We start from the raw sequence: 23,094 nt of genomic DNA on the forward strand, positions 1-23,094 counted from the left end.
TAGCACATTCATTTTAACGGAGATATATTGAATTTCTACCACATGTAGATCTGCCGGTTTAACTCCATGTTAATGTCAGTTCTGGAGTAAGTGTTGGAGCTGAGGCATCTGCTCTGTGGCTCTAGGACCCTCTGCAGCTCTTAAATGGTTCAGGTTTGGTTCCCACACTGGGAATACAGCTATGTGACTGGTCACCAGCTGCTGCTGGGTAGGAAATACAGAGTAAATCTGACTTCACTATGTGAGTCAATAGATGGGTCATTTGGACTCAACTGCACACCTCACCCAGCCTATTCCAGCACAAAGATGTGCTAAAACTAATAGGCAGCTGACACCCTGTCTCACCTGGGAATTACTCCAGATCCTTCAGATCTCTGACAAATGAAATATCTATATTATGTAAGATACTCAGCTCTATACACTCATCTGATCCCATAGGATCAGAAAGTTTGGACACTCTTGAGCTAAAACGATTAGCCCCACTTGGTTACTGCTGAGATAGTAGCCAGTCAACAATGCATTTATGGGTTTCATTCACTGGTATATTACTTGTCAACTCAAAAATACATGTAAAACAAAACTAAAATGACATAAAAAATGCCCATATGATCACATTGCCAAGAACCTCTTCCATAGCAACAGGCATTTGACTTGGTGCTGAATTCTCATAAACAAGCTCCTCAAATATCCTGTGTTTGATGTCAAAGCTTTTCCTATCTCCTAGGCTCACTGTCAACAAGTCATTGTAAGCAAAAAATGAATTTATAATTGTCTTGGGGATATCATACAGAAATGTGCAAATATCCTCCAAATCACCTACAATGCAGAGCAAAACAATTAGAGTTTGACCTGCTCAAGATTTTTCAAATTAAGAATTTTTCAAGAGGAAAATGTCATTATTTCAACTAAACAATTAAAGAGAAAGACAGAAAGAAACTGTCAACATTTGCTAGTAACAAACACGCAAGGCAGTACAAAGCTGAGACTGGCTTCTCCAAGTCACAGTAAGGTCTGGGACAGTTTAGTGCCTCATGAAGGAATGTCTCTTGGACCTCATTGCTAACACTGTCCTCACTTGTTATAGTTCCATCATTATCTCTGCTTAATTACAGGACAGAACAGAGAGACAGTGGTTCGTTAGTGGTCTGAAAGATTAAAGTTAGCGTTTTCTACTGTAGTGCTTATGGGAAAATCCTGTGCTAAGGTTAAGTGCAACACTACAAATAGTCTGAACATAAAAGAACGAAGTACCTGCAGTAGTCAGGAATTTTGGTACTGAATTTCAGACATTGCCTTGTACTGCAATCAGTGATCCCAAGTCAGGACAGACCTTGCTTGTACTTGGGTCTTTGATGTCTTCATGTACCTCATCATCATGCACTGAAATGCTCAACCGTCTCAGAATGAATCATGAGTCTTAGCAGGAGCGGGGAGGGCAGAAGAAGAAAAAAAGGACGCCCTACAGAAAAACATTCTTGGCATGGTGAAGCTTTTGAAAAATTCAAACAGCTCCAAGCATTCAAGCCTAGTGAGTTGTTGAAAAGAAGGGAAAACAAGAGGCTCATGAAGCCATGGTCTCATTATAGGTGTGTGTGGGAGATGAACTCCAGGTCTCACTAGCAAGGGAGAGGTACGAGCAGAAACCCCACAGGCCACGTACCCATGAGGGGAAAGTAGAAAGATAAAGCTTCAAAACAGCATATTTTCTAGGGTATTGTATTAATGGGACACGGAGAGGAAAGACCAAAGTACAGAGCTACTGGAATTGATACTGATGCTTAATCAATAATGAACTTCTTCAAAGCTGTAAGTGAAACAAAACGCTTGGAAAAATGAAAGGTATGCTCAAGGCAAGGGAACGTGGTATTGGTAGACAGCTTTCTCCTTCCGTCAGGCATGCTGCCAAACTAGGATCTTGGACCACCTTTGATGATCCCCCAACTTTGGGTAATGTAAACCAGAGCCCTCCCACTGTTTAATGACTACTCTTCCTCCCAGGCCAGCTATGTTGTCTTCCTCTCCCAAACATGTTTTCCTTCAGTCAGGTATGTACCTAACCCAGAAGACAAGTGGGAAAGTGCTCATATCCTGTCTCAAACTGCACAAGGAGAATGCAAGAAATTACTTCAGCTGGACTGACTTGAGCCCCAGTAGGATGGCAGAGTGCCTATTTCTGCTCATCACCTTTCTGCTAAAAGTTAAAAAAAAAAAAAAAAAAAAAAAAAAAAAATCACAAGGAGTTACCAGCACAAGCCACTAAATCCTAGAGAATTTGGACCTGATGCAAAAACTACAAAAAGTAAGCTAGAAGTTTCCAAAGATTATTATAATAATTTCAAATAACTATATAGTTTTCATTCATGTCTCATATTACTCCTGAATTCATGAAACTGTTCAGGTATATGCAGAAGCATTTAGAAAGTTTTTGCACACTTGTCTCAGCCACGCTCCTCCTCCGTGCAGAAGTAGAGGGGGTAGGAGTCTTTCTCATGATCTTAGGCTGGCCACATGCATCTCTGCCCAGCTGCATTTGCAGGTAAATGGAAAAAGAGAGATGTGCCTCTGCTGTTCAAACTTCTGGACAACAGGATCTAGCTGATGAGTCAAAATTTCCTGCTGACTCACACTGGTAGCAATGCACTGAGACAAATCCAAATGTGTTGAATTGCTGCTTACTAAGAGACACAACTGAGCGTGCTAAGTCTGGATAGAACTTATGACACTGGTTGTCATTCTCTAGTGCAATCCTGACTGGCTCTATCTTAATTATTACAAATATTATGATGCCTACAGTTTGCTATTAATCTACAAACACACCAAGAGTTCGTACTCTGAATGACTAACATTAGCCCAATGTGATCTCTTGAAAACCAGTATTCTTGCCCCTAAAAACTGAACAGATTTACTTCATACATCACAAACAGCTCTTCTTTATTGCCCACTTTTCTTTGTAGAAATGTACCTTATGAATCTTTCTTCTACTAAAACTGGTTAAAAAATGTCTGCGAACCTTCCATTCTTGCTTGCAACAATCATCGTAAAGCAACTGGGTTGGCATCAAGTGATCAACCTGCAGCTGGTATGATACTTCTGCATTCTGCAGGGACAGGGAGAAACTAGCACAAGGGAGGCTCACAGTTAGGAAATGATATAATCATGTCTCCAACTGGGTCATGCAAAGCAGGAAGCTGTAAGCAAAAAATGTGACATTGTGATATTTGGGGTATTTAAGAAGGACTATTTGATTGTTCTAACGAAACAATTTTCTATAAGAAAAGTGGAGAATGAGACAGTCATAGTTTCTGTTGAAACATGACTAAAATTCTTCAAGAGTTGTGTTGCAGTTAGTGATTTCAAACAATAGAAATTCTTTTACCTAAGTGAAGACTTCAATATACATTAAATATTTCTGAAAATATTTTAGGGAGCTTCATTTTGAAGGAAGTTGTAACATTTTTCCCTTTTGTTCCAATTTAGGATGAGAGGCTATTTGACACTTTGACTAGCTTTAGTATTTAATATTACTTCCCTTGAAGAAATTAAAACAGAAGGGCCTAATGTTGCCATCCCTGGCCTGACAACCAGTGCTTGCTCAAGTAATTACAGAAATTACATGTCTGAGACTCTAAATATCTCCCCACCCAAAAGGAAAAACACAGCAGCCCAATACTCCTGCACGATACAGTCTCAGACTTAAAAGACGCTAATAGCAAACAGTGATGCTGCACACCTCCGCTTTAGTTGCCCAATATACGGCATCTTAAAGGGGGGCTCAGTTTCAGAGAAAAGTCAGCAGTTCCCTCAAAAAAAAGCAGGCCTTATTAAAAGGGAGACAAATTGGGCACTTTAGAAGTTAAAGAATCCAGAAAACTAGACACTTCATAAAGCCTACATCCTTGAAAGACTGCAATATGGGAATTCATTTGCTGATCATTTGGAATTATCTGGGCTGGATTCTGATGTTACATCAAAGCAGATTGAAGATGACTTCATGTGGTGTGCTCATTTGACTTTAAGCAACAATTTAATTCCAGCAGTTGAAAACTTTATTCTTTATATTACATGCTCTTGCAGTTCACAGAACAAAACACTTGCATCTTTATGGAACAAGTAACAGGGGAATGAAACTTTCAACCCACAGGAAGCATCAAGAACTTTGCTATTTTTTCTTATGAGAGAAGTAGTTAGATAGCCTTCCAAACCATGCATAAATGGCAATTATTTCATATACCTTTTTCCTAAATCTGATATTCTAGCTCTTCATGCTGCTAATCTGATCTTCTTCTAGGAAAGAGTCATCATATGTCTGACTAACTCTCAGAGAGTGCTTTGCCCCATGACTACCTAAGTCAAGATCATAACTCCGCTAACCCTCAAATCCACAGTTATCTGTGCTGGTCAGCCTTTTGTGAAAAAAAAAAACAGAAAAGGGGTGCCAGTTCAGCAGCATCTTCTCAAAAATGTTGGTCTTAAGAGATGGAATCAAGATAGAGCAGATGGCACACAGTGTCCTCAGGCTTGGCTGAGGCAGAGGCTGCTGGTGAACAAGACCCACATTTCAGCACGTACACTGTGTCCTCATCCAAGTGGTGCCCTGCAGTCTGGGACCATTGAGCAGAACCTTCTCATCAGAGGCCTTCCAGCATGCCAGACATGGGAATAACGGCTGGGAGGACACAGAGGAGCAGAACACTCTACAGCAGTGCTCCCACAGGATGCGTAGGTGGGCTGCCAAAGACAGGGAGTTAGCAAAGAACAAGTTATTTGTGTCTTACGTCTTGGACGTTTTTTGCTCAGCAAAAACCCAGGGACAGCCCACAGGAGAATTCATTCCCGCAGGTCTCGCCTACTAGAACAAGAGGGAAAGGCATATGTTTCTGGAAATACTGCTGCTCAGCAGACACACAATTGCTATTGATTTTATATGCTGGGTGTTCAGGTCCTACAGTGATGGGGAGCAGTAGAAAAGCTAAAAAAGACAGATGGAGAAGTGCTTCTGGTTTGACTTCCAGCATATATCTGGTTTTTAACCAAGGCAGATCAGATGAGAGAGCTCTTCTGTTTTCTTCTTGTAAAGCTTGCTGCAGACTTCCAGATCTTCCTCTTATCTTTGAGTTACCTACCCATGGGTCTCACTAGCACCCACTTCACCCATTTTTCCATGGCTTGTGAAGCCATTGTGGGCAGGGTACAGCACACCCTGTGCGTTTATAGCGTAACCCTGTGGCTCGTCTCACAGCGAAGGATTGAAATCATGCTGCCAGCTCTGAAATGGTGATGGACAGAGAGAGGAGAGACAGAACAACAGTGGCAATGCCCAGCGAGCTGCTATTTTTAAAGCAGCTTTCTTTAAATTTTTAGACTAAATTTGTCCTTTCTTTAAATTTTTAGACTAAAAAGATCTACAGCCCATACACTGGGATCAGTCATGCCCAGTTCAGCACCGCAGATGACAATGAGGTCACAAATAATTAGTGTCTGTCATTCATTTCAAATTTATTGCTCTCACTGCAGAGATTTCTTTGTAAGACAGAAATTGCTGGGAGAATGGAAAGCAGAATTAACCGGTCTTAGTTTCTTAACCAGATTAATTACTCTACAAGATGCATGATTTTCTAGGAAGAAAAGAGACCTTCTATTTTTCACCATAAACCCTGTCACAATGGGAAAATTACTAAAGAGATTGATGTGAGAAACTGTGGCAAAGCAAGATCAAACTACATCTGTGATTATTTTAGTGTCTTTTATTTTTATTTGCAACACAATTACAGGCAGCTGTAAATCAGGTTCAGCCAAGGTTCTCAGACATAATTAACCTTTTGCCAATTCAAAATACAAATAAGCAGTTGAAAATAATTATACACCCCCATTCACAATAGCACAGGCCTGTTCTTAGCCTTCTCCTGGCCTTCCTGCCACGGCTGGCAAGGTCACCTCCCCTTCAGCAGCTGTGGCTCTGCTCCCACTTCTTTCATCAGAAGTCTGTACAGGTGGGTCCAGGGGTGCTGGGCACAACCACTGGTGATGGAAGCCAGCTCCATCACCAATGCCACCAGATTCAGTAAGCACTGACAGAACTGCTGTAAAATCTCTGAAATGCCCTTGCTGCCCCGAGCCAATGTTAGGTTGAGCAGGGCCCCAAAGCAAACTTTTGAGCTTTACCTACACTTAGACCATCTGCACTCTCAAATAACTACACAGCAGTATTCTGGTTCCTAGCACCTTAAAAGGAGGGAATAAAACATTTCCTTCTAAAAAACCTGCCATAGTCACCCAGCAGTTTTACCTGCGACTCCTGAAACAAGTCTCTCTCTTTTAAATGGGAAGCATAAAACTCATCAGCAAAACAGTTGTTTCCTTCCTTTTCCAATTCTGATCTCTCTGTTGAAAACATCCCTGCATACCTTGTAAGGCAATAAAAATCTTTAGGTCCTAGTTTAACCAAGGAAAAAAAAAAAAAAAAAAAAGAATTCAGGGGCAATAGCAACTCTACATAGATTGACAAAGGTGACTTTTAGCATTGCCAGTTATATTTTTGAAAGAAAACAAAGAGGTTCATAGACTCTAGCATAGGTTCAGTAACATAGCTAAAACAAGATTCAGCTTACAACATATTTTTAAGCTAGTTCTATACAAAACTACCTGTCTGGAAGCAGATATTAAATAGTTGCATCTAATGAATCAGCCCTAATGTTTCCATCTTGAACTACTGTATTGTGCTAATTTTTGTACTGTTCTGTTTCAACTCGAAACTTCAGATGAAGGTTACAGCCTCACTGACTGGCGTATCTGAAGGCATAGAGGAAAAAATTGGTCCTCCTCCTTCAGGAGGTAACAATGCACGTTAGAGTGAAGCAGATGCACAAGAAAAGCAGCTGGTTGGAGGAGGAAGAAAGAGCAATGTGAGCGAGCTGTTCAACACTAAGCAAAAGGTCTCAGCTCATAAGTGTCTTGCTGTTTATAGCTCCATTTTAGTGATCCCTAAAAATAACTAAGAGGAACAAGTTTCCTTAAGTAACATGTTTACATCAGAAAGAGGCTGAATTGCATGAACAGTGCCTTGCCACTCGTACACGCCTAGCACAGCCCAGGGATGCTCTGATCGGCTGCTCAGTTCAGTGCAGTACCCAGACCGGGTGCTAGAGGAGACATCCTGGGGAGGCTGAGAGAGTCCCTATGGGGCACACTTGCTACAGCCAAGAGAAAAGGTGCCATGAGATTTGTCTCAATTCCAGATTGAGCTGATGAGTCCCACTAGGCAGATGGTTTGACAAAGAAGAGACATACAGAGGCAACAAAATGGCAGCAGTAACTGCTTGTACAAAATGTATTGAAATCTCTGGATAAAAAGCACCCAAGTTATTCACTACATTCCAAGCAGATTTTGGGCTTGAGATTCAGTATCAGAAAAAGATCTCTCTTTTCAGAATTAAACAAAACCCTTCTACCTTGGATACTTCAGCTATTGAAGTGCTCCCGGATAATGCTTTTGCACCAGCTTGTACTGGTTCCCATGTCCTTTCATTGGGCTACTGAATATGAAGCAGCCCCCACTATACAGAGAGTTACGGTACTTGGTGGTCTATTGCAACTGTCACTGAAATCTCGTAGGACACCCAATGCCCCTTGAGGTTGGAAAGGGTCATCCTACCCACCTTTGGGCAGAAATGATCTGCTGAAAGGTTAAGGAACTCCCCAGGATTGCACAAGATGTGGAGCCAGAAACCAAAAACCAGTAACTGCCTGAATTCTTGTCCTGTTGTGATTAATCTGGGAATTAAAAAGCATCCTCCCCCAGTTTCTAACGCAGGCCTACTCTGGCAGAACCTGAAGCATCTTCTGCCCACTGACTCCCTGTGATATCAGCAGGACCTAACAGTGCAGAGTAGTATCATGTGGCATCACATGTAGAATGGTATTTCTCCCTTCTCCATCCTATGATACCACCCTGTTTCTGCCAAAATGCTGAGCAAGTTTCACAGCCTGTGCTTTCTTTTTTCCTCCATCTCCTATGCTTTATGCTTCATTTTTGCCAAAGGATTCCATGCAAAAATTTGCCAAAACCAGGTATCTGCCTCTTTCATTAACCCCTGTAAATACTGCACAAACTATGGTTAATGAAGAAATGACTGTAGCTGAAAAGTGGCTCTGATTTTGCCTGGAAGGATATAACAAAATTGGTTTGTCCCACAAGCATAAACTTGCTGAATGCATTAGCAGCTCAGTGCACCAAAATTAAATCTGGAAAAGTAAAAGCATTTTGCAGTTGCAAGCACAAGGATCAACAATATCCAGTAAAAAAAAAAAAAAAAAAAACAACCAAACAAACACAAAACCAGCAAACCAAACGCCAAACACACAAGAAAAAAAAAACACCAAACTCCCAAACACCTTATTTGAAACTATTTCACTATGTGACACTATTTCAGTCAACTTTGCAAACAGTAGTATGCAGCATGAGGAGTCAGTAGTGTCTGGTTCATGATTCAATCTAAATGTTAAACAGAGCCTGGCCTTTAATTTCTGCATATCCCAACTTCCCATATCCCAAATCAGTTTCTCCTGCCACCACCCTGCAGTAAGCCTACATAATATATAAGATTTGCTGCCCAGGGAACTGATCTGAATTTTGTCCATATCAAAGGGGCTTACTTTCTGAGCTAGAAGGAATGCTGTATGTGGATGAGATTTAGTTTTACATGCAGAAACATTCACCAGATCGCACTCCACAGGGACATGGGCTCCAACTCACTGCAAGGAAGAGAGGAACAAACAAAACCTCATCCAATCTAAAAGACTCCAGCACTTCCATTTTTCTGAAATCCAAAATACAGTCCTATTTTTTATAGTTGTAATCAAGTTTGCTGCACCCTTGCTTGAAAGATTTATGTCCCCTAGTATCCAGTATCAGCCCCAAGTATCTCTGAAGATATACCAGGGAGAAGAAAAACTATCCTGCAGCTGATGGTTTGAAAAGGAAAAAAGTACAATAACTTGAAAAGCTGAAGCACTTAATGTGCAACTTTTTTGGCTCTAGAAACTAGGTGGTGCAATGCTTTTTTTACCTTGACCTCATCTCCAGACCCTTCTGTCTATCTGTTCAAGTGGGAGCCTGAGACAGTGTTTCCCAACCTTCATCCACAGATGACTGACAATCCTGCAGACGTTTATCTGTGAGAAGGCTGCTGAACAGTGAACGGATGAAGCAATTTGGCGGCTCTGTCTGTAGGAGGGCTGTTCCTTTTCTGCCCACAGAAGCTAGTCAGGCAGACAGAATGCAGAATCAGGAGCCTTGGAAATAATGTAGATTAGGATAAATTATCTGGCAAAAGGACTAATATCCACCCCCTTATGTGCTTTGCCCTATGTTTTTTCTTCTTTTTTTTAAAATGGGGACATTTCCTGGTTGCAGAGAGCACTCAGAAGCACAACCTAGGAATATCTGTCAAGTGCTCAAAGTACAGTAGATGGAAAATGCCATAAAAATGCCCAGGGCTTTTATCAGCATCTGGGCTAGAAGCTGACCCTTTTTCCATCCTACACACTCTGCCCCTACCATATTGATGTATTAATCCTTAAACCCTTTATAGTAAGCCCTACCGGGACAGGATTTGCCCACAACAGCTTTTTTTCTTAGTGTTTTCATAACATGTAGTCTAGATTCAGAACACCATTGTAGCAGATGCTACACAAGCCCAGAAAGACAGTTTCTACCCCAAAGAGCTCTCTATCAATGTTGAAGACAAGAAACAGATGCAGAAAGACAATCTGGAAAGGAGACAACAAGACAACATGGATCAGTAAAAAGAGGCAGAGGTTGCAGTCAACAGTGTTCTGTGGATTTCATCCTTGTCATAACAGCAAAAACACATGTTTCATAGCCCACTGGAGGATCTTCTTTTCCACCCCATTGAACAGATTCTATTGCAATGTGTCCCCCAGACACAGATGGCTGCTTGAGGATGAAAAGGAGAGGATTCCTATGGGAAAGTAACCTAGGGACAGGATTTATAGTCTTCTCCAAAACAGCATGATCAAGATGTTTCTCAAATGATTCCTTTTGTAGAAAAGCTTGTAATAAAAGCTCCCCACTCATTCAGGTTATTTTGAGATGATGAAAGATGGCAGTTCTGATATATGTAAGACAGGTTTCCTGCTGAGAAGGTCAGCAGAACTTCTCCTGTGTCTATAGAGGGAAGGAGCTCACATGGAGATCTCTGGTAAAGCTGTTCCATGCCAAACACAAGATTCCTAGTGCATGACCTAAGACTTTGGGGAAGAGGAGAGGAATATCTGAAGAAATACAAAGAAAAATGCATAATGAAGGGCCAGGTGTAGGAGACAAACGTAGTAGGAAAAACTCTGTTAATGGTCTTGGCACAAATGTGGAGAATGACCCAGTCCATCCGTGCATACAATAGGCCTGTTGGGGAAAAAAAGGAGCATATGTCCTCGCAGAGCCATTTTCTCTCCCTGACCTACTATTCAAAGGTATTTCACACATGCCACTGCTGGCTGCATCAGCCCTTTTACATGCCTAATTTTTTGTTCATTGGCTTAGCAGAAACAGTAGCATTGCGTAGGCTACTTCCTCTCTAGACACAAAATTCATTAGTCCTTTTTAATTGGAAGAAATACTGTGTTTTTATGTACAGATATCTAATATCAAAAGTAATTGCTTTTATAGAATACTCATTTGGAGCTGGTTTCCCCTTGAGATGAGAAAATGTATTCTAATTACAACAGATAATTCAGGAGCAGATAAACAGATTGACGATTGGAAGGACCAAAAAATAGGAACTACACAGACCACTGGAGATGAAGATAAAACCCCATTTGTGAGGTACAACACTGATCCCAAGCCTATAGATGATAAAAAAGATGCCAGAGTTTTGTCAGAGCCTTCATGTAAGCAAAATCAATTTCCTAAAGAGCAGGGATCCTTAAACAATGGAGATCTCTGTGACACATTTTTAAATTTAAATTTTGATGGAAAAAAAAAAAAAGCATCTACCCCATATGCACAATTCTACATTATATATGTGTGATTCTGATTTTTATTTTAATGATCAAAAAGATCATTCACAGAGAAAGATCAGTTTGTTTTCTTTAAATAACAGATGCCAAGATTCTTCTAGAAGTTTTAAAATCCCAGCCGACTTGTGGCTCATGCTGGTGAAACATATAAAATGGATTTTTCTCTTCAGGGCTTTGGAGGAAAGCCAGAAAACTCCTCCTCTGATGATGGCATAAATCTGGAGTTGGGAGATGGGGAGCTGAAACGTTGGTGTAACTGCCCAGCAGCCCACTGATATTAAAAGGAGACAAAAATCTGAGTGTCATCAGTTTGTTATCTGGCCTCTGGCAGTAGCCAATACCTGAGGCTTCAGAGGAAACGAAACACAAATCATAGAGCACTTGGCCAATTAAACTCTGCACAGTCCCTGGAAGCAGAGTTCCCTTCTGAACCCCATAGGCAGGTAACTAAAGCCCTGAAGCACAATATTAGATTACCCTCATTATCTTAACTCAGACAGGTAGAAATAGGGCTTAAAACTACCCAGTGCCCTTTAAAAGCCCAGCCACTAATATTGGATTCAATGGTCTCCTGCAGCAATGAATTCTCTGGTACTGTCACGGTCAGAGTGTCACTGACTCACATGAAATGGATCATCTGTATCAATATATTAGATTTTCTTTAATTTTTCCAGGGAAACAGAGGTGAGAACTCCTGGGGAAAGTGATCATTAAAATGACAACAGAGCCATTCTAGAGCAAGGGAAAGGGAGTTCTCCTTGAAAAGCTCCCAAGGTGCAAGAGCTAAAACTTTGGGGCTGTTTAATTAGATTCAGAAACCAGCTGCTCCAAGCCAAGTCAAAGGGTTTTCATGTCATAAACGAGGAAGAGATCTTTTGAAAAGCAAGGAGTTTGCTTGTGTGAGTCTGAGGTAGGGAAGGGAAGCAGCGGACCGTTGCAGGAAGGGAGTTCTGACCCAAGGTCTGACAGGACAGAGTCCACAGCTGAAAAGATGCTGTTGGATACAATGACATTTTCTTGTACCTACCGAGCTGACTGCACATCTCTAACTGTTAAAAATACCCCTTTCATTTCTGATGCAATTCTGGATGAGAAATCCCTGACTGGCCTATTCTCAGACCAGCTCAACTACAGCAGTAAATCCCACAGGGTTAGGTTCCATAAGGAAGAAATTATCTTTAAATACAAGCAATCTAAAAAAAAAACCATATCTATCCAACTTCAGGTCCTATGCAGTCTTGTACTACTCTAGACTCTATTGTGTTGATATTAAAGTCTGTGTTGGGTTTGCGTGGCAAGGTTTTGGTAGCGGGGGGGCTACAGGGGTGGCTTCTGTGAGAAGCTGCTAGAAGCTTCCCCTTTGTCTGATAGAGCCAATGCCAGCCGGCTCCAAGACAGACCCGCCACTGGCCAAGGCCAAGCCAATCAGCGCCTCTGTGATAACATATTTAAGAAAGAGAAAAAACAGCTAGAGAGAGCTTTTGCAGCTGGAGAGAGGAGTGAGAAGATGTAAGAAACTCTGCAGACACCAAGGTCAATGAAGGAAGGGGAGGAGGTGCTCCAGGTGCTGGAGCAGAGATCCCCTTGCAGCCCATGGTGAAGACCATGGTGAGGCAGGCTGTCCCCCTGCAGCCCATGGAGGGAGGATGAGGGGTGTAGAGATTCCACCTGCAGCCCATTGAGGACCCCACACCAGAGCAGGTGGAGGCACCTGAAGGAGGCTGTGGCCCTGTGGGAAGCCCATGCTGGAGCAAGCTCCTGGCAGGACCTGTGGCCCTGTGGAGAGAGGAGCCCACGCCAGAGCAGGTTTGCTGGCAGGACTTGTGACCCCGTGGGGGACCCCACGCTGGAGCAGTTTGCTCCTGAAGGTCTGCACCCCGTGGGGGAAGACTCACGTTGGAGAAGGTCATGAAGGACTGTCTCCTGTGAGAGGGACTCCATGCTGGAGCAGGGGAACGATGAGAGGAGTCCTCCCCCTGAGGATGAAGAAGTGACAGAAACACCGTGTGATGAACTGACTGTAACCCCCATTCCCCGTCCCCCTGTGCCACTGAGGGGGGGCGGAGGTTGAAGCCAGGAGTGAAGTTGAGTCTGGGAAGATGGGAGGGGTGGGGGGAGGTGTTTTAAGAGTTGATTTTATTTCTCATTCCTCCACTCTGTTTTGCTTAGTAATAAATTAGATGAATTCCCTCTCTAAGTTCAGTCTGTTTTGCTCATGATGATAATTGGTGAATGATCTCTCCCTGCCCTTATCTCGACCCATAAGCTTTTTGTTGTACTTTTTCTCCCTGTCTAGAGAAGGAGGGGAGTGATAGAGGGGCTCTGGTGGGCACCTGGCCCTCAGCCAGCATCAACCCACCACAAAGTCTAACCTAACCAACAGCTGTATCGCATCTGACATTGCCAAGCCTGCCAAATTACTTCCTTTCAGCCCAAGGTTTCAGTCAAGCACCCTTGGGACTCTGCTCTGTCTCAGAGGGATTGTGTCCAAGACAACGGAAGACTCTTCTCTGCCTGCTCAAGGGTGTTTGGTGAGCTCTCGACAAGGGCCAGACAAGCCCATCTCCTGCAGCATCATTTTGCAATCATGCTCCACATTATTTGCAGACATTCATGTGCCTCCCTGCTCATTTACCTAAACAGCCTGCTATTAAATTATACTAACATAATCACACAGGCAGCTTTCCCAATAACAAAGTCGCATACAACACTTGCCATTTGTATGACTGAAAAGCTCCCGGTTGTTCAACTCATTTTACACAGCCGAGGACGACAGCATTAAACCCAGCCGTAGTAGCTGCTGGAACTTAAAAATCGCATCGTGCTTGAAAGTAGGATCTTGATTTTCGACAGCTGTGAAATTAGTCACCAAGTCCACGTCTGGCAATGCAACCACAATAAAGAGACAACATAACACCTACAGACATGCTGGCTACGTCCACTCTTCTCCTTTCCATGCTCCAAGAGTGACTGATGTCTTGGTTGGCCATGAAAGAATCAAATGATCTGAAAAGGTCCCCAGTTTTGTCAGTGCAGTGCTGGTTCTCTATCTGCTCCCTCTCAATCTTATCATCAGGCATTTCTCCTTGGGAATAGATGGTAGAAGGGAACAGTGGCCATTGAGGACATGAGATTTCAAATACTTCCATCAGATCTCTTCAAGGGGCCACATTTGAAAACCAGTTGATTTGGACACCAGTTTTGACAGGAGCCAGAGAGCACCTTGATTCCTCCATTTTCCTTCCAGTGGGATATTGCCTTATAGTCTCTTTAAAGGTGACATACTTTTCTTTTGCATCATTACACAGCACTATTGATGGCTGGCTTAAAAAACATACTCATTTTCCTGACAGACTGCCTATTTTACATCTGTAGATATGTGTATTTTTCTTGAACTGTGTTTGTGTGCTTCTTTTTCAGGCGCATCTTTGACACCTCTCAGAGTTTGGCTCGGAAATTTGGTTTGAGATAGAACTTGTGTCTCTGCTTTTCCTTCCTTCACTTTATTTTCATATCTCATGTCAACATACAGTACAGCTGTGCCTTGCCTGTCAATGCCAGGCTGCAGTGCCTCCTTCCATCAACCTCTTAATAGGCATATGATTTAATTTTCTACCAGCAGGACAAGTCAGTTCAAAACCAAAAACAGGACACATTTGAAACAGCAAAAAATACAGCCCAAAATCCAGCATCTGAACCAAAATGCTTACAAATCAACAATTTATGGCAGTTTCAAAGCTACAGTGGTTGAAGAAAGTTTCTATGCAGAGAGTCCTAATTGGTGAGATAAATTGGCAGCCACATTTACAGCAGATCTATTAGAGGATGCACCACAACTAAAGGTCTGATTCTCTCCTGCTCACAGAGGAGCAGGAGGAGGAGTAGTAGTCCACAGTGATGAGAATCATAATTGTTTCTGAAGTGTCTTGCTATTGTTTAAGGAAATGTTGAGCCAGGATTTGGTTTTGGCTCTAGAGAGAAGTGTTCCCTCTTGAAATTCATAAAAGAAAGCCTATTTAGAAATGAAAGACATGATGTTGCATAGATAGCTTAAAACATACAATTAAACAGGGATTTATCAGGGAAAAATAAAAAGAATTAGGTACCATATTGTCTGGAAGAAGTAAATCAAACGATGAGATAGTTTTGCAAAAGAAAGGAGAAATGAGGATAAATAGCAATTGTCAATAAATTTGAGAAAATAGAGAGATAATGTTAGGGAAAAAAATATTGGCACAATGTTTTATTTAAAAGTGGTAATAAAAACATTGCTTACTTTGATTTCTGCCCTTTCTGGTTTATTGTAGATATAAAGATAAATTGACTTAGACTTCCAGGAGCGGGAAAGCTACGATCCACTGTTACAGGCACTTTAAAAACTCAGCACTGCTATAATACCTGAATTCATAATCACAAGATTGGCTTCATTGCGTGTTGGTATTTTTACGAATTGATTGTGAACTACGGCTAGTTTAGACCCTGACAAACTCACCGCAAGACAAAGCAAGCTTTGTTTGACAAAGGCAGGGTGCATTTCGTAACAACATGCTATTTTGACCCACCTACAGAGCACGTTTAAATCTATCACACATAAAGAATTCTGATCATATATAAAGACATCGGGCGAGTTTTTGAAATTGCGGATCAGACTTCTCCAATTTACCTTCCTAAGGCCACTGACTGGAATAGTGCTTATCTGCTTTCCACCAAGGCGATGTAAAAAGAAATTCAAGTTTTCAGAGACTCAATTTTTCTTCAAGCTTTCCTTTCCGTAGAAATTCCATAAAAGAATGAATGTTCTTGTCCCCTGATGTGTCTCAGGTTTGTACTTATGACTACATTATGAGGTGTTAAATTACACAGTAAAGAGAGAAATGAAGACAGTGATAGAAGGTGCCTTTATACAGGAGAAGAAGATCCTTCAGTGAAGAGCCAGGTACGAACCAGAATTTGAATTTCAGAAAACCAAGGTCTGAGCTTACATCTTGGACTCATCACTCCTCCAGGACACAAAGCAGCCATGCTATCCGGTCGCGTTTAAACTCCAGGTCAGACCCACATTTCCCATAAAGAGAAACAGCTTTCCAGCACCAAATGGTCCCAGAGAAAGCCACTGCTGAGCCTCCTGGGCCATGAAGGGTAGCTGACGAGATGAGCAGCGGGGATCATTTTCTGCTCCTCATATAGTTTAATCAGTCAGTCACTACTGAAAGGTAATGAGACAAACTACTGGGACCCAAATCTGCCATTTTAGGAAGCTGAAAATAAAGGAGGCTCTCCTGCAGTACTGGTGTGGTGTCAGGGAAATTTCATGCTGCCGAAGTTATTAACTGAAGTAAGCAGGAAAGCAAGAAAAAATGCTTGTGTTAACATCAGCAATTAACAGAGCAAGCAGAGGAATTCAATGTGAAATCTGAGTCTGGTTCCTTTAAAAGCTAAGAACTTGATTTTCATGTTTGTGTTTAAATGAGTAAAAATCCCATTTGTCCCCAATACAATTTTTAGCTTGGTTTGCTAAGAAAAATCAGTTTGCAGGATCATGCTTGTCTGAATTTGTTGATCAGTCTGCTTCCCCCTCTCATACCCTCCCCTCACCCCTGCTCGTTAAATTTTGAGGACTGTGTCTAATTTCAGCCAAAGCTTGGCAGACAGTCAGAGGTCTCCAAAAATTACATTTCTGCAAGTGTCACAAAAGTCAACATCTGGGAAGAAAGTGGCATTAAAATGTTCCTACTGAGAGAACAGGTTCAGTGAAAGATCAAATATAAGAGACCTCTTGGAGCTATTAGAGACCACCCAAGAATTCACCTTTAGGATACCAACCCACAAGAAAGTGAGCTTTCTTGCTTTTGCTGCTGAAGGAACTAAATGCTTATTTTTAGGATTAATTGTGGTAATTACTGGATGTCTCGGTCTGTTGGATGTCTGGCTGTTATTTATATCATTGATTAACAATATCATGAGGTAAGACACTGCACAGACTAGTCTGGACTCAGATCTCCTCACTTAAATAGAGGACACAGATAAGAGGAGGGGAAGGAAAAGAGCAGAGAGATGAGCTGGCACCCCAGCTACAGAGCAAAGGAAAAGCACACCTGGAAATGAAGCCCACGTCTTGTATTTCAGCAGCTCTAAATATTTTCTCAAAAGCTCACACTGAAGCTGCTTCTGTTTCTGTGAGCTTACACACGCTTCTTGTCAAGTCTTACCGGCAATCTCGAGAACCAGGTTAAGTGCTAAAACATCATGGTTTTGGTCACAGGTTAGCAGATTCCTAATGAAATAATGAGGTATGTCTGTGACCCCATTTAAAACCAGCTTCCCTGTAAAGATACTATGTTAAGGAAAATTCATATGGAGATGCCTGCCTCACTAAATTAGTACTTCTTCCCTTAGGAAGGGAGAGACACAGACTGAGATGTGAGGCACCATGACAGCTGAACACACCACTCCATGCAACTCTGCCTGTTTCCCCTGGCATTTATTAAGGAATTAATCCTTCCTTACTATAAACTTACTTACTTCCTTACTATAAACTTACTTCCTTACTATAAACAATCCTGATTGTTTATAGTAGGGGTGCTTTTCCCTCCCCACCTTTGAAAGGAATATAAAACAAGGTATGATCCCAAATCCACACAGCCTCATCAGCAGAGTATCAAATAAAACCTTTTAAAAAAACCTAAACAAACAAACACACACACACACCCCCCAAAACCACAACAACCACCCAGAGAATTTGTCAGTTCAGTATCTGTCAAAATACTTTTAAAAATAATCAACCTCTAGTTTCACAACTGTATGCTGAGACACTCGCGTCTAGCGTAGAGACGCCATGGGCATGCAATATCACCCATCAAACAGATTACAGGTATCTTCTTCCAGTTCAGGGACAAAAACAAAAGATCATACACTGATGACTTTTCCTAAAATAAATTTCTATCCAGGAATATCTAGTTTTGTTTTCTGATAGTGCAGAGGATATCTCAGCCTACCATCACACAAAGCATCGTCTAGTCATGCCTAATTGGCGTTGATCCTGCACTAGCTGTCCTGTCCTTTGGGCCCAATTCTGGTCTTGCTACTACAGTGCCACAAGTAGGCTGTGTAAGAGATGGCTTTCATCACTTGAAATTCTGGTCCAGAATAGTTATCAACAATCTACATTAAACAATATAATGCTTGAAAATGAATTGTCAAACCATGTTACAGGCTTTACCCTTATTCCAGTCCACTAATCCCATGCTAACTTCATTGACTCTAAGCAACTCTAATAAGAATTTTACAAAGTATTTCACTGGGCTCATTCTTCCAGAGCCTCCACTGTGTCTCTAAGACAGCGGTATTTGTTCCCCAGCTTCTTGTCAGTATGATTAAAGGCTGAGAGATGCCTAAACAAGTAGTCCTGTAACGTATGCAAAAATGCCCTCTGCAATGATCAACGCCTGCTCCGAGGGCTGCATCGCTCAGCCTGTGTCCATTGGCATGCCAGGCTGCACCATCCCAGCTTCAAAGTTAGGCCATGTCTTTGTTCTCTCATGAATATTTCTCCTTCATTTCCGCATATCTTCTGCTCACTCTTCTCACTGTGCAAGGAAGACTTAAAAAATCTTCACTTTGTGAACTTTTTAATGTGTGACAGTAAGAGGGAGACAAAGAATCCAGTTATTAGGCAGATCAGGTTCAGAATGAATCACAGAAGAAATTTTTAATTCCCTGACCTCATCTAAGAGGGCTGTCTGCAGCCTGGCTTAGGGTTTTGTAGGTCTGAAATGGGAACATGGCTGTGAATATGGGAACCATCCCAAGCTGACTCTTTCAGAAAACAGAAGACTTTACATATAACCCCACTGGATACTAGCATTATAAAAGCCACTTCCGTTCCAGAATTAATTTTCTGTTGAATGAAAATGCATTGAGCCAGATGGATCTGTTTCAGGAGGAGGATCAGGCTGGCACAGGTCTAAAAATCAAAGGTTATTGGTTTTGTGTATTCAAAGCTGGAGTAGCTGAAAGCAAAGTGTTCAGTGCAGGTGCTGACACGTTCAGGTCTACACCTAAAGCAGTATCCCAGGAAGGATGTATCAAATGAGTTGGGCAAATATTAAACTGGAGACAGGCAGGAAATTTCTAATTAACACCTGCAAATCTTTTCACTGCTCCCTACAATAATAGCAGTGAATAAACAAAAGGCATTCTTCAAGTGCTGAGAGAGCTGCAACCTCTAGTAGATGCAAAAGGTCATTAAAAAGTGGAAGAAAAGACTGGTCACCAGGAAGAAATACACAAGCAGGCTCCAGTGGAGCACTGGCTGCCCACATCCCTGAGACAGCGCTGGATGTCAGAAGCCTAAATCCACAGACCTGGATTCAGGGGGTTCTCCATGTGACGCAGAAATTATGTAATAGAACTACCAAAATGTGGTTTCCAATCCCAAGGTTAACACAGGCTAACACCTAAACCACTCAACCACCCAGTTTTCCAAACCAAACCCACTCATTGCTTGCGTAAGTTGTACGCGCCAGCTATTTCAGCAGTTATGCAGCTTAGCATTAGGTTGTTTAATAACTTGAACATGGTCAGCTCGCTCTTACCTCATGCTCCACTCCCATCTGTTACATGGAGCCACCTGCAATCTATCATCATGTTTGAGGATTAACAGCTCTGTGCAGCAAAATCTGTTTTTGCTATTAGAGGTGTGAACAGTACCTAGTCCCTGCTCGGCACCGCCAGTCCAGTGCTTGTAACACGAACAACCCAGGAATACGTAAGCCTCGTTGGGCAGCTGATACCAGCACAACGGGTATCAGCGTCTTTCACCAGCAAGTTTGTGCTTGTGGGAAGTCACCAATGGGATTGAGTTTTGCAGGTGCAAAACTGTGCAGCTATCAGTAGCCTCGCTTTACACAGGGTTGGATGACTAGAAATCTGCCTTACAAGGAATCTATAAAGCAACTGCAAATTTTATTCCCGAGGAAGACTAACCTTTGGGTTATACAATGCTATTTCAATTGGGGATATTTTTAGACTTATCACTGCCTTCAGTGCAGTATGCACAGGAAAGAATGCCGCCAATCTTTTCTACAACACAGGCTTGCTTGAAAATGAGTTAATATAACAAAAAATACATTTTTATTTACAAAAGCTTCACATCCTAGAGGCATATGAGAGCTGTAGAAAAAATAAATTCAATTTCTAAAAGGGCAGTGAGGCCCCATTGCCAAATAAAATACAAAACCAGCATAAAGAATCCAAATGAAAAACAACCAATTAACCCTATCACCCCACCAAAAACGCCACAGAGACAAAATGAGAAGCAAACTTCTCCAGTATTGCAGGAGAGGGCTTTCCAGCTGTCATGGTGGATACCTTCCAAGAAAAATGAGCTCCTGTGCAACAAAGCCCCTTTTGCTTTGGGACTTGTACGGCAGTACCTTGACTTGGATGCTAGTCTGGGCTGAGGAAAACAGGAATTGGAGACCTTGCGCAAGTTCCAGTTTTTGATGCGTGCTCTAATGCACTGAGGATAACTCCCAGGTGCTAGTATCTGGGGTTCAAGCTGAGTGCTTGCAGCAAGGACCTGGTCTCCCTCCAGGGAGATCAAACCTTTGGCTGAAGTTTGGGATAGGGCTAGTCAACAGATGATGCTGAAAAGGTGGGAATGAAAAGTCTTATCTTGCTTTGAAGTCTGAAAACATTTGCCCACATAAGACCCACAGCTCTAAACAATGCAGCACAAGTCTTTTTCTTCACCTGAAGGAAAGGGAAAGTTATATGATCCTCCTTTTGTTTTTATTTTTTAAACAACATACTAGTGGTTAAAGCATTCAGCTCGGATGCAGATAACCCATACACATTTAATTGCATATGCATGCTAAAAATACTTACGCAATCTTGAGGAAAAGTCTAAAGTGAAGAGCTTCTACCATGCAGGCACTGGCTGAGGGATGAAGCAGCACAGGCAGTAGCTGAGGCATGGGGGGTTGTGTCCAGCAGCATACGTAATGGACAGGGTGCGAGAAGAGGACTCAGTTTTTCTCTGTGGTAGGTAGATAGTACTGTGCAGTGTTGTGGAAACAGATAAATCAGTCTCTGAACAAAGCCTGCTCAGATACCAGGAGGAATACAGCCACAATAAGGCTGGTAATCTGACCTCCTGGTCTGTGTACTTCTTTTTGCAAAATGCAAACTGGACCCAAACAGCACAAACACAGAACCAATCAAAGACTCCTTTCCAGGGGTAAGAGGTAGAAACACAAAGTTCTCAAGATCTATACTAGAAAGGGGAATCACTTCAAATCCTTCAAGGAGGAAGGATCCTGTTCTTAACCACAATAAAGTAGTACAGGGACACAGCATGAATTTGTCATTTATACTACATGTACATCATCATATCTAGCCAATATACTGTTCATCCTGTGGCAGAAGTACCTTCATTTGGCCAAATTTACTACTGGAGTTACTATGCTGATAACTACTGGCTGTGCTGATGCTTCTGGATCGATAACACGGATGAATTTAGGCAACTGACTTCAGCAGAACTAAGTGCATGGGTGAGCTGAGGAGAATTTGGATCATTGCTGCAGGCATAAAAACCTATTTGAGCAAGTTACCCCATCCAACCGGCAGTATCTGTCACTGTCCACATGATGCACCGCTGACAGCAGAACAGGGGTTGGCAGGATCTGTGGTTTGCTTTGAAAGCAGTGACGAATTTTTACCTGAACAGGACTGCTAACTATATCACAGACATGGTTTTTAACAGTTGTCCCCAGGAACAAAAACTAGTAACACGCTGGTGATCCCACAGAGACCAGCTCTGTGCTTCCTGAGTCTATGAAGTCTGTGACAGAGGATACCCCTCACAGGTGTCTCTGCATAGTCTAACACAACCCTACTACTCTGTAGGTAGTATTTGTGTTTCACAGTATCTGAATATTTAAAGAGCTTCACAGAAGAGACAGACCTGGTGGGATCCATTTTCTTCCCTGATCAGTTTACCAGACATTAAAGACTAATTGGGAGACCTTTTATGCTGCTTGTACCAAGCCGTAATTCAAATGTAACACTAGCAAACCTGGCTTGAATCATGCCTTATGAAGCGTGAGAGACCCTTGCACTAGTGAACACTTATTTTCATGAGTACTCCAGTAAAGGCAACTGGATTGCCTGTATAAGTAGCTCTGAAATGTAAGTAGAAGGTAGATAATTAAGTTCCGTGGCTGCCTTTGCCTACACAGGGTCACATTTTCTCCTCTCCTTCCTGCCGCAGCTAATTGCCTGAAGAGGGGAAAGCAGTGGTTTCTACAGCCAAGGAATTGTCCTCCTGGAGCAGAGTCCGGTGGCACACACATAACAAAGACCTTTACATCAGCAGGTTCTTTCCACAGACATGTCTGGGCCTTGCAGAGACGGAGGAGGCATCAGGGATCTGTTGGGGGATAGCACGGCTTTTGCCAGTGCTGTAACTATTTCACAGCGGCTATTCAACCCACAGGAGATACTGGCATTACAGCAGCCTCTCGGGCATTTGCTGTAACATTTAACCCAGGAGGTTAAGACTGAAGCAGATGTACTAAAGAACCCAAAGGCCCAACATGTTCCTTTATATTTTAGGCATATTTGATCCACTGAGTTGGGTTATTTAGATGGGATTTCCAAATGATGCTGTGAAACAGGTAACCCTCTCCTGTAGTATTCTGACACCAAATACCTTTGCCTGACAGAACTGGCTTTAAGTAGCAGTGCTTAGAGAAGCTGTTTCAAGAAATCTTTTCCTTGGTTTAGTTTTCTTAATCATTGCCCGTTCTCCCAGGATGACATGCAAATTACAGCTCAAGTATTAAAAGTATAAATCAGACTGGGGTGACAGGGCTTCTAGAGATCGGCTCCTTAGGAGGTGGCGCAAGGCTTAAAATATTCAGAAATCTATAGTCTCACCTTTTCAAAAAATGTTTTGCTCATTTACTTAGACAACTCTTTAGCCCCTGAGAAAACTAGGCATCCACATTGGTCACGATGACAAAGCAGAATCAGTCTATTGTCTCCTCAGCTATC

At 42.1% G+C, this 23,094-nt stretch overlaps 1 protein-coding gene across 7 annotated transcripts in view; it reads right to left on the reverse strand.

The window, feature by feature from the left end:
• Positions 1–23,094, reverse strand: part of GALNT9 (polypeptide N-acetylgalactosaminyltransferase 9) — a 366,104-nt gene that overhangs the window by 236,303 nt on the left and 106,707 nt on the right. The window lies entirely within an intron of this gene.

Source organism: Balearica regulorum, chromosome 17 (genome assembly GCF_011004875.1).
Source record: "Balearica regulorum gibbericeps isolate bBalReg1 chromosome 17, bBalReg1.pri, whole genome shotgun sequence".
Classification (NCBI taxonomy): Eukaryota; Metazoa; Chordata; class Aves; order Gruiformes; family Gruidae; genus Balearica; species Balearica regulorum.